The sequence below is a fragment of the Manis pentadactyla genome, chromosome 3 (assembly GCF_030020395.1).
Source record: "Manis pentadactyla isolate mManPen7 chromosome 3, mManPen7.hap1, whole genome shotgun sequence".
NCBI classification, from domain to species: domain Eukaryota; kingdom Metazoa; phylum Chordata; class Mammalia; order Pholidota; family Manidae; genus Manis; species Manis pentadactyla.
The window spans coordinates 81,185,293-81,197,415 of record NC_080021.1 but is presented as its reverse complement, the minus strand read 5'-3'; the positions used below and the strand labels follow the sequence as shown (position 1 = coordinate 81,197,415).

The 12,123-nt window shown below is 39.0% G+C and overlaps 1 long non-coding RNA gene across 2 annotated transcripts in view; it reads right to left on the bottom strand.

Moving 5' to 3' along the window:
- Nucleotides 1-5,696: 5,696 nt before the first annotated feature.
- The window catches only part of LOC118908911 (uncharacterized), a 71,748-nt gene continuing 65,321 nt past the window's right edge, over nt 5,697-12,123 (bottom strand). For both annotated transcript variants that reach the window (XR_005023422.2, XR_005023423.2), the window contains exon 4: nt 5,697-6,220. This is a non-coding gene — a long non-coding RNA (uncharacterized LOC118908911). The remainder of the gene's footprint in view (nt 6,221-12,123) is intronic.

Sequence of the window (12,123 nt, the reverse complement as noted above, 5' to 3'; positions counted from 1 at the left end):
AATAATTTGAAGGGTTTTGTCCAAATATATGCAGATTTGCACTCATTTAAACTGGTGACTAGTAAGTACCCAGGAAAATGACTAAGCCAGAGGGCTTATCTGGAAGTCCTGATCTGAACTTGAAGATTATTTCCAAAATGTCAAATTGCACCACCCTTTTATAAATGGGCCGTGTCTGTTGGTACTTGAATGGTGCATGAGATCTTTAGAGTCTTTTCTAAAGAATGTAACAGCATATTTCAACTAGACTTTATGACCTGCTGCTGTTAAGCTTCTGTAATGAGTATATCCAAGTGAGATTGAGTCGGCAGCAGGAAGAAAGTTAATTAAACATTTTCCAGGTCACATTATCGAAAATGAGCTCATCTGGTTGATTGTCACAGTGGGCATGCTAGAGTACTAAGCATCTCTGAAAACGTAGTGAGGAAAACATAGGATTTAAAAATGCCAGACTTGACATCCAAACCCCTTTCTTCTCATTTGGCATGTAAGACAGAAGATAGTCAGTGGACCTGAACATCATTTTCAAAAAAAATAAACCATAGCTTTGAATAAACCTATCATGTACTTAAGGTCAACTTTGTAACAAATACACAGCCCTTTCTCATGTAGGACATTATTCTTTAAAAGAGACTTGATACAGAACTTTCAATACACAGGATGTCCCTTTTGCATATGGGTCTTACAGTTACAGTAAATATTCTGTTGAGATATCCTATGAATTCAAATTGTCATGTTTGCCCATTTGTCAGTCAAGTGCCTTAAGTATAAGCAGCAGAACCTGATGGCTAACTAAGCATAATACATAGCAGTTTATTCAAAGATACTGACTAACACACAGAATTAATGGGGAAGACTGAAGAATATCTCTGAGGACACTACTGAGAACATGTCTACACATTCTTGCAGAACCAGCCCAGTGAGGAAACGCCACCACAGCAGTGCTCTAGTGGTTCCCACAGCGGCTACTGTCACCACCACCCCCAAGGCAACTCTTCACCCCTGCCCGCTGAAAGTTGGCGCTCCAGCTGCAGAAGGGTTCCTCAGGGAGCCAGTTTCATCAGAGTGGTCACTTCAAAATGGAAATCTCAGGAAGGAACTCTGATTGGCCCAACCCAGGTTATGTACCTGCACGGGAAATGGGAATTATATATTTTTTGGAACCTACCTTGGGCAGGTGGGTCTCCTAAGTCTGTAAATTTCAGAGGCAGCCTAAAAGATGTCTCAAATAGAAAAATCTGGCCCTGTGGTGAGAGCCCGTCTAAATGATCATGCAAATTGGAACTTTTTTTGGCGTAAAAGAGGGGATGTTATTAAATAATTACTCCAGGAAAAGAGTTACAAATTGCATCACTCTGAACAGAAATTGTCATTTGGTTAGGGTGACAGTTTTCATGCTCCAGCCCCTTCTCAGTGTTGTCAGAAGCTTTTTCTGCCAGCTTGACTGTGATGCTCCCACATAAGAGGCTGCATCTCCCTAAGCTGCCAGTGCGACAAAACAGCAGGCCACCACACCAGCTATGGGACCAGAAGGGAATTATGCTGCCTCCTCACACGCTGGCTAGACTCTCACTGGGGCAGGGCTGGCTCTGTGATGCCTGCTGAGCTTGTCTGCCAAGCTCTCCAAATAATGCACATGAAAGCCCATTAATAAATAAAATGCCTCCACAGATTACCAATAAAGCTACTTTTCTGTCTATTTATGTGGCTAATACAATGTACAGCTCACCTGAAGGTGTAAGTAGAACTGTGATCCCTTTAGTACTTTATACATCTATATTAATTGGTTAGCTCCTTGTAGAATGGGTAAATTGCTGTAAATGGAACAGATTTGGGAGTAACCATGATTTCTGGTCAAGAGTGACATCTTTAGAACCACAAACACAACTGCCTTGGTAAGAGAGGCCGTCACAAGCTGGTGTGAGAAGCAGCCTTCTGTGGTGGTAAGCAGTTCTCCAGTTAATTTGGATGTTTTAAACCCTTAAGTCAAAGAGTCTTTTTATAAATTTATTTCCTGAACTTTATGCAAATTCATGTCTTATTTTCTTACTTATTCCACTTCAAATATTACTGTGAAGACTTCAGCAAAGCCCCTATTTTTTTTTTTGCTGCTGAATTTTGTTACTTTGTTTTCTTTTTAACAAATATCTACTGGATTCCTGCTATGTCTGTAGGGGAGTACAAAAGTTGGCTTCTCTGCCTTCATACTGTATCTGTCTCCTTTGCTGCCTTAACCTTTAAGCCAAAAGGAAAAAGAAAGGCAAAGGTCTCCTGCTCAGCCTGTAGCCCTGCACACAGGCTTGTTGGTCATCAAAGAATTTTGCTTATAGTTTGACATTTCTGCAAATAGCTGCTTCACTGAAGCTTGCCTTCTCCAGGAGGTAGGGAAATACATAGGAAAATAATGATTGCCTTGTCAAAGAATTTTAGGAATGTCATAATCAGAGCTATGTCAGTGAGGGTCAACTGACCGAGGGCATGGAGCTTCTCAGCTCTCCTCGGACCCTCGCTGGTGCCCATGTCTGTAGCCTTCAGTCACCCCTAACCTGCTCCCCTTCTTTCTTCCTCTTCCCCTAGTATAAAAGGAGTTTGCAATCGACCCTGAGTTAAGGTGATGTTTTAGGGCATGGATCCACCATCTTGTCAGTCTTCTGGTTTTCCAAATAAAATCACTTCTTTTGTCCCAACATCTAGTCTCTCGACTTAATGGCATGTCATGTGATGAGTGGTGTGAGCTTGGGCTCCCTAACATGTCAGGTAGTTTCAAGGGATAGAGTGATGAATCTCACCACATGGCCTTGTCCTCGAGACATTCACAGTCTACTGGAGAGATGGACGCATCAACAAATGTACATCATAACATCACAGGTAATGATTTTGAACTGAGTAGTATTCAACCATAATCATAAATCTAAACTTTTAGGGAGAAAACCATGTATAGTCTAAACTATATGGACAAAAGATAGAAAACCCTGCTAACCTATACCTTTATTCCTAATGCCTGCAAATCATATTTGAAATACAAAAATATATAAAATTGGCTAAATTTTTTGGTTATATTTTTTAATGAAATAAAAAAACCCACTGCATTTCAAAAACACAGATGTGGCCATTTCTGCAAAAGATTTGTGGTCTTTTTTGACCCCTGAAAGTCACTGCACAGAGTGCATTAAAGTGACAAAGGCCCACCCCATCAATGAAGACTGAGAATTAGTCCTCCCCAGGGCCAATTTCCTGCCCACTTGAACTACTGTGGAAACAATTGAATTATCAAGAGTTTTTCCTGCCAATTCTAAGAGAGTTTGAGGGAAGAAAAGAAAAGAAAGATATTAAATGGTTAGCATTGAAAGTTTGACCGATAAAATGCAATTTTCTCTGAATATCTTGAAATCAAAAGACATTTCTCTTCAGCTATGGAGTAGCTGAAGCTGTCCCAAAGGGTCTGCTCTGATGAAGAGTTACTTGGTCCATTGACGGATAAGGAAACTAAGATCCACAGATGCCAGTGATTTGGCCACGGTGACGAAATTTAGTTAAATAACTGGAAAAAGGAATAAGACAATCAATCCCTAGATAATTAAGGGCAGTTTTATAAAACTATGCAAAAATCATTACTTACTTAAAATTTTCAATCATAATAAATGACAAATGGCTTCTCATTTGCCTTTATTAAATAGAAGTGATCACTTTGGTGTGTTAATCTTTTAGTATGATGGTCTCAAAATTGTGCATTTATTCTTATGGCCACACAAATGATGTTTAGACTCTAAGAAAGATCCTCTCTGAAAAATTGTCATTTACCTTAGATTATTTAAATCTTAGGCTAAGTCACACAGCCAGGTACTCCCTAGTTATTTCATCTACTCATTCATTCAATAAACATTTACTTAGAATTTTAATATCAGGCACTATTCTTGAGAGAGGAACTGCAAAACTACATTAGTGATTTATAAGTATAATTACATGAAAATGAATAGAAGACAATGTCTAAGGGAGTCATGAAATTAAACTCCGATCTCTTCTCTAGAACTTTAAGGATATTTAGCAAGGTGTGAAGTATGCCTTCTTCTTGTTGTAGGCATTGATTAACTTATTTTTTGAACACATATTCACTAAACATCTGAGCTGTGGAACGTATGGGCTAATCCAGGATACAGAGAAGTTGTAGGGCTGGAGAAATGGAGTTTAGTACTTACACTTTGTCTAAAGAGCAAACCCTACTCTTTCTACCTCATATAGACTAATAAACTAAATGCAAAATTAACTTTAAGGTAACTTTTCAGCCGTTACCTTTGTGAGAAAAAGGCAACTTACTTGGGGAATGGAACAGTAGTCAGGCAGTGAGATAAGATCAAGGAATGCATCAAATGTGGATATTCTTTGTTGTGAAGGGATTGTTAAGAACTACCGTGGAATCACCTATTGAACTTCCATCACGACTGGTCACCATGGTACAGGTATAGGCATAAACTCTGCAGTGCTTTACTGAATGAATAGGAGAGACCTGGGTCTTGTTTGGGGGGTTAAAAAGCTTGAGTGGCCTACATCTGTCGTTGCAGGTCAACATAAACATGAGTATGGAAGGCCAGTTCTTAAATACTTCAAGAAGAATGGAAGTATATAACATTTCCTCAAGGACTTAAGACAAAGGAAAAGAACATTTTCCCAAGTTGATGTATAACTTCAAGAATGACAGAGTTTTGGTGGTGTCCTTGCTGTTTGACACTTACCTCCATCTTGTTTCAGCTCCATCTCTGGGTCCATCTTGCCTGTAACAAATGGGACACATGAATGCAGACCAGCACCATCCTCCGTGCTGTGTGGTGTTGGTGACTACCTCCTGCAGACACACACAGTGGAGAAGGACCACCATTAAAATGCCAAACTGTGTTCTTTGGGCAACAGAGTTCAGAGAAGTTTCTTTGGCATAGCCCCTTAGGAGTCATCACGTCCTCTTGGCTGCATTGTTTTGTCTGTCTATGGAGCCTTAAGGAGAATGGGAATTGATGACAATTACTGACGAAATGTATATACAAGCAGCAGCAGGACTACTGCGGAGGCAAGTGCTCTCATCTGAGTGACTTCCCTGACTGTGAAGCCTCTATACTCAAGTCCTTTCAGGGCCTAGACCATAAAACCTGATCATAAAATGTGTAACTAAGTTAGGAAATATGCCTTTTACTAGGCCCAGTGGACTCGGTAAGCCATGTGTTCTTCCATGCCCATTATGTCTCACTTTCATTTCCTCTCTGTAGCTCTCTGCATGCCACAGTTCTTCAAGGCCCACCGTGAAGAACCCATCCCCCCACAGATGTCCCTTCACTGCGGGCTCCAGGAAGGAGCATGGGGCACGCTGGAATGATCTTTTTATTGTGGTCTTCTCACAATAATAGACTCCATTCTCCTTCAGAGGAGAAAGTGTGGCCTAAAAAACTGAATTCCATAGTGACTCTTATAGCAGAGGCGCTTACTACATCAGCATTGACTGAATAAAAACAAATCTTTTCAAAGTGAATTGTCAAAAATAAAATCCTGAGGCATCACCAGTTTACACCCCCATGCTCATGGAACATGGTTGCCAAGACAGATAGACGGTGATAAGAATTGTGGCAGTTCACAATGAAATGAAATGAGGAAATTGTAGAAGAAATCAGTAGGGGGAGAAAACCATGCTATGTTGAAAACAATGTCCTTTATAACCATCAGGGGACTTTGAGAAAAATACTGATACTTGAACATAGCAGAGATGGGGTTGCTCATTCACTTTATGTGAACTCTCAAGAGACAAGGGGATGAACAGATAGTTGGATAAGCCATGGCTCCAGAGTAACTGCATATGCAAAAGACTGCACGTGAAAAGGTTGGTGCCAGTATAGAGGATCCCGAAGTCCTCAGTGAAGAGGGATGCTGGTTGAGGCACAGTTCTCTCTGGTGAGTTCTAAAGCCGTGCATTGGTCGGCTAAGGAAAGGACAAATGGTCTCTCTGCTCCCCAAGGACAATGACAGACATTCTTCCGTCCAGTCATCTGACACCCTGTGTGCAGAAATCTCTTACAGTCTGGGGCAAAGAAGCAAGAGTAGTGCAGGTTTTTCAAGTGGATTTCTTCAGGGGTATTTCCAGATCGCAGCATGCACTGTATCCTTGCAATGACTTTTCTCTGAAATGTAACCTGGCTTGGCTTTTTCCAGCATCCTTTGGAGCATGCTTGTCTCATAAATGCTGCAGGTAAAGAGGAGATAATGAAGAAATGAGTTAACTATGGTAATTTAAGGTGTATATTTGACATAATGGATGGACATGAAAATTAACTATTGTAACTGACACTTTCTGTGTCCAGGGACACAAAATTTCACAGGTCAGATGCCTTCTTTAATAAATCAGCCATAAAACATTTATTGGTACTACTTTGTCCCTGCTTTATTATTTCACTTTGAAATTTTGTCTCTAATCTGCTTCTCTCCATCTCTACTGTTGCAATCTCTCATTTAGTCACTGCAGAGGTTTTAAGCTGCTCTATGTCTCCTCTTGGCCCCCTTAAATCTATTCTCCACGCAGCACCTGGAGTTAATTTTTCTTAACATACTTCAGATCATGTCAGTTCTTGCTAAGTCATTTAATGACATCCCACTGCATCTGAAAGACAATTCACACTTCACAGTGTGGATTGCCAAGTTGTGTCAGCCAAACAGTTGTAAATACTATTATTTAAGAAACGTAATTACTGCGGCAGTGGGGGACGACGATGAGTTGAGGAAAGGGTCTGGAGGCAGGTTATGGCAATAAACAGATGACATCTGCGGAGGGCCTTCGCTAGAGCTGAAGCCTTGGTGATAGAATTACGAACTGAAGGATTGCTTTAGAAGTCAGACTTGGGAGACAAAGTGGATGATGAAAATAATAAAAGGGGAAAATAAGAGAGTGGTGATTAAGGTTCTAATTTAAAATGATACAATAGGGAAGACAAGAGAACAAATGTACTGGACATAACACAGGAGAAGAAAAAAGAGGAAATAGAGGGTTGGGAAGAGTTGGAAGGGATGTAGAGTTATTTTTTAGCAAACACTCCAGAAGCCCTGACTATGTGCCTGGCACTCCTCCAAGCACTTAAGAAATATTAACTCATTTAAAACTCTGAACAGCCTTCCAAGGCAGCGGCTGTGACTGGACTGTGTGCAGATGAGCAAAATGAGGCCCAAAAAGGGTCCCGTGTAAGATCCCACAGTTTGTAGCTAGAGGATGTGCAGTTGGAACCCAGATGTTCTGGCTTCATGTCCATGGTCCCAGTAGCTCTATTTTCTGCCTCTCTGAGTGGTTTCCAGGTAGCACTAAAGACATTCACATTGTTTGGGCAACCATCACCACCATCTATCTCCAGAACATTTTCATCTTCCCAAATTGAAATGCTGTACCCATTAAACACCAACTCCCCATTTCCTCCATCCTCTCTCCAGTCCATAGTGACCACAATTCTACTTTTTGTCTCTATGAATTTGGTGACTTACTTTTTAATCAGATACTTTCTTTATGAAATTCACAGAGTAAGAGAAGCTGTCTGAATGCTTTCAAACTTTAGGGTAGGATTGAATGTCTCCTAAGAAAAAATGAATTTTGCCTAAGAGTAATGCAAATTTTATATCTTTTTCTTGTTGCTCTATCTTTCATCCCCACCTACCCTTTGCCCATCTCCAGTAACTCCTCGGAGCACAGAAGATGATTAATGAAAGACTGTTTCAATATTAAATTAAACTTCCCATATACTAAAGAATTAGTGTAGAGAATTTTAATATGATCTATTACTTTGGTTTCTCTAAGAAAAACTTCTTTGTGCTCATGTAAACTTAAAGAGGCTCCTTACTAGTAATGACATTGAATTTATAAACCTTTGAACTTCTAGAAGCACCATGAAAACTGAGTATCTGTGACTTAACAGGAGAAAACCCCTTTTTTCTGTAACATTTCAGTGAGGGCAAAGCTGTATTAGTCATTTCAAAGGAAGGGGAGAGTGTTGGCAAAACAGACATACAACATTTGCATATTTGACAATTAAATATGCTTAGGGAAAACAGAGAGCACAGAATTTGGAGTGAGTCAAATAGGAATTCAAATCACAGGTCTGCCATTAAGCCATGGGGTAGATTTGGACAAGAGAGTTCATTCTTCTAAATCTGTTTCCTCATCTGCAAAATGGGACCTCACAGGCTATATAAGGAGCACCTGGGATAGAATATGGAAATACCTTCATATGGGGGCCATAAATTCCATTTTCTCCTTGGTTGAATTTCCCCTATTTCACATTTTTTTTGCAGATTTTAATCAGTGTCCTGAGGTTAGACATAGCCCAAAATGAAATGGCATCTTGTAATACAATTATTTGAACAAGATTGACTGAATTCAATACAATCAACTTTTTTATTTGACTTTGAGATTTCATATGAAAGCAACAAAAACATTTGTATATATAAAAATTTTATCCTGTATTAAAAACCTGCCATAAGTGAATAATGTTTGTCAAATAGCTTGTGAAAATACAGCATGTTCTAATGACAGAATCCCTCAGGTGGAAAACTGTTTGTCTCGATGGGCAAGAAGAGTTTCAAAGAGATGTGTTGGACCCTCGAGGCAGGCAGGGACCGAGGCAGCATTGGAGAACCCTTATATCATTTACTCAGCAAGGTGATACTTCTTTTATTACTAAACTGCACATTAAAAACTCTTAACATTGTATCAGGAAATGAATTAAAAGGTGTAAGGATTATATAGATGTGTAATCTAATTTCTACTTGGTTTTAATTCTATGTACAGTTGAACTTATATCTATTTGAGTTCTTTTAATCAAAATGTAAGCTCTGAACAAATATTAAACAGACTGAGTCTCTGACATACCAAAAACTTTGCTAGATACTGCCCATTTTCCAAAGATTCCTGTTTTGCTTTATGGACTCAAATACGAGCAGTTTAAATTTCTATGCCTGTTGCTCACTTAACATGAACAAAGCAGTTCTTCCCTTGAAACCGGTGACACAGTACATAGGTTGGTTTTACGAGATGCATACTGGGTTGAAGAATGATTAAAAACAAACTATGAAGGAAGTGGTCATACCTCAAGCCAAGCTGTAACCGCTTATTCTCTGCTGTGAGGTGACAGGGGAGTTCCACGCTAAATTTCTTTATAAAAGAATATAAGCTGAAGAATTGAACTGAGTGAAATTTTTCAAGAATCTAGCCCCAGTTCCAAGGTAAATATGCATTTGAGGAAGCTTTTCTGCTCTTTTTCAATCTTTCTGCCATAGTCATCAGGAATATTCCACTTCTTTACTCAGCCTGGTTTCCTGAGAAAATGTGAATTTTAGCTTTTTCCATTAAAGATCTCTTGCAGCTGGTGCTAAAAGAAGTATCACCTTGCTGGACAAATGATATAAAGGTGTCTGTGCCAGAAGGGTTCTCGAATGCTGCCTCGGTACCTGCCTGCCTTGAGGGTCCAACACATCTCCTTGAAACTCTTCTTGCCTGTTGATATAATCACTGCTTTCTACTGAAAGATTCTGTCATTAGGACATGTTGTATTTTCACGAGCTATTTGGCAAACATTATTCACTTATGGCAGGTTCTTAATACAGGATAAAATTTATATGTATACAAATAAAAATATTTGTGGAGATCTTTCGAGTCTGATGATATTTGGCAGGAACTGCACACAAGGCCACTGACTCCATGCTGACTGCCCGCAGGGCTGGTCTCTGGGGCTGGTATACCTGCCCTCCTGTCCACTCCTGACCCCAGGGCTCTATTTCAGTCCATCATACAAAAGTAGCCAGGTTACTTTTTCTTATTCTCATACTCTACCATCAGATCACAACTAACCCCTGTCCAGGCTGAGAATCAGGGTTTAATCCCGACTTTACTACTAATTAACTGTGCACATGTCCACTCTGAGCCTTATTTCTGCATCTGTAAAATGAGTAAATTAGACCAGATTATATCTAACATGACATCCATCTCTTAAAGTTTATATTTCTGATTAGTTACCATCTACTACGTGCTTAGGTGCACTACATGTCATTTAATCTAGTCTTGGCTGAGACGCTTGCATACCCCACACTTCCTTCTCTCTGGTTCAGATTCATTCTGTGGTGCCATAGCAGCCTCTTCTCCACTCCCAGTCACTTTCCTTCTCCTCTCTGAAGAAAGAAGGTTGACTTCACTGCCTTTCTTTCTTTTTTGGTTCATGTGTTTTCTTTTATTACAATTTTTTATTAAGGTATTATTGATATAAACTCCTATGAAGGTTTCACATGAAAAACAATGTGGTTACTACATTCACCCTTATTATCAAGCCCCCCCACCCCATTACAGTCACTGTCTATCAGTGTAATAAGATGCCAAAGAGTCACTACTTGCCTTCTCTGTGCTACACTGTCTTCCCCATGATCCCCCCACACCATTTGTGTCAATCATAATAGCCCTCAATCCCCTTCTCCCTCCCTCCCCACCCATCTTCCTCCACCCCTCCCCTTTGGTAACTGCTAGTCCCTTCTTGGAGTTTGTGAGTCTGCTGCTGTTTTGTTCCTTCTTCACTACCTTTCTTATCTGTCAGCTTTCCTTAAGGCAGTACTAAATCTATTGGGTACAATTATGACATTAAAGGGTAAGCACAACAAAAGAATAAACATGTCAAAATAGCCAAAGAGATCTGTAAAAGAAGAATAACAGGATAACAGCCCAAACAAATAATAGAGGCACATTATAAAGACATGATAATTAAATATAGTACTAGTATAGAAATATGCATGTAGAAATATGATGTGCTGGCCAACTGGACCAAAACAAGGCTGGAAATAAACCCAAGAACATATGAGTACATATAACATTGAAGCTGCATGCAGTTCAGCAGGTAAACTATAGATCAGCTATGTACTCATGCAGAACAAAATGAAGCTGAGCTATTTATAGCTCATAACATGATAAATTCCAGATGGAGTGAAGATGTGAATATTTTAAAAAATCATGGCAATCTTAGGGGATGTGAATGTATTTGTATATTTCATAACATTAAAAACACATATAATTCTTAAGCATGGCATGAAATCTAGAAGCCACAAGGAAAAAGCTAGGCAAATTCGATACAAGAAATCAAAAATATTTATATGAATAAAGAAACACTGAGATGTAAGAACTTGTTTGTTATGCCTCAGAAGATTGGAGACTGATGAAAATTAGGCTTGGGGTGGATTAATGATTGTGCATTGAGCATTGACTCCCCTATACAGAATTTTATTGTTGTTAACAACCATTTGATCAATAAATATGAGAGATGCCCTCACAAAAAAAAAAAAAAAAAGTACACACTTCCAATGGTAAAATAATAAGTAACCGGGATGTAATGAATATAGTCAAGATATTGTAACAGCTTGGTATGGTGATAGCTGGTACCTAGAATTGTCATGTATATAAATGTTGAATCACTGTGTTGTACACCTGAAACTAATGTAATGTAATACTGCGTGTCAACTACCTTTCAATAAAAAATAATTATCTACAAAAAAAAAAAAAAAAAAGGAAACACTGAGAACAAAGTCAGAAAAACAAATACTAAACAGAGAAAGACAATTGTCTCACATGTGATGGAGGGCTAATTTTATTATAAAGAATATCTTATGGGTCAATGTGAAAAAAATCTAACTGTAAGGAAGAATGGGAAAAAATATAGATAGCCAATAAACAAATGGACAAGAATAAATGGGACTGATGCTGTCAAGTGAGGCTCACAGCTCTGTGTGCATGTGTGGTGCAAGAAGAAGACCATGGGCCTTGGTGCCCCAGGTTTCAAACTCTGTTCTTTTACTTTTAGCTGTGTAACCTGGACAACTAATTAAACCACTCTGTGCCTTAGTCTCCTTATACGTATTTGGAGAGAGTGGTAATGTTACATCTTATTTCTTTATGAGAATGAAATGTATCAATATTTAAATGGTCCTTGATCAGTGCCAGGAACACAGTGTGACACAAGTGTTTATTTTTTAAATAAAAATAATATTTATATTATTATAAGTAATGTAGCAAGAAGGTAATTTTTAGAGGACAGTTTGTCAGCATTTGTCAATATTTTAAGTGCCTCTACTCTT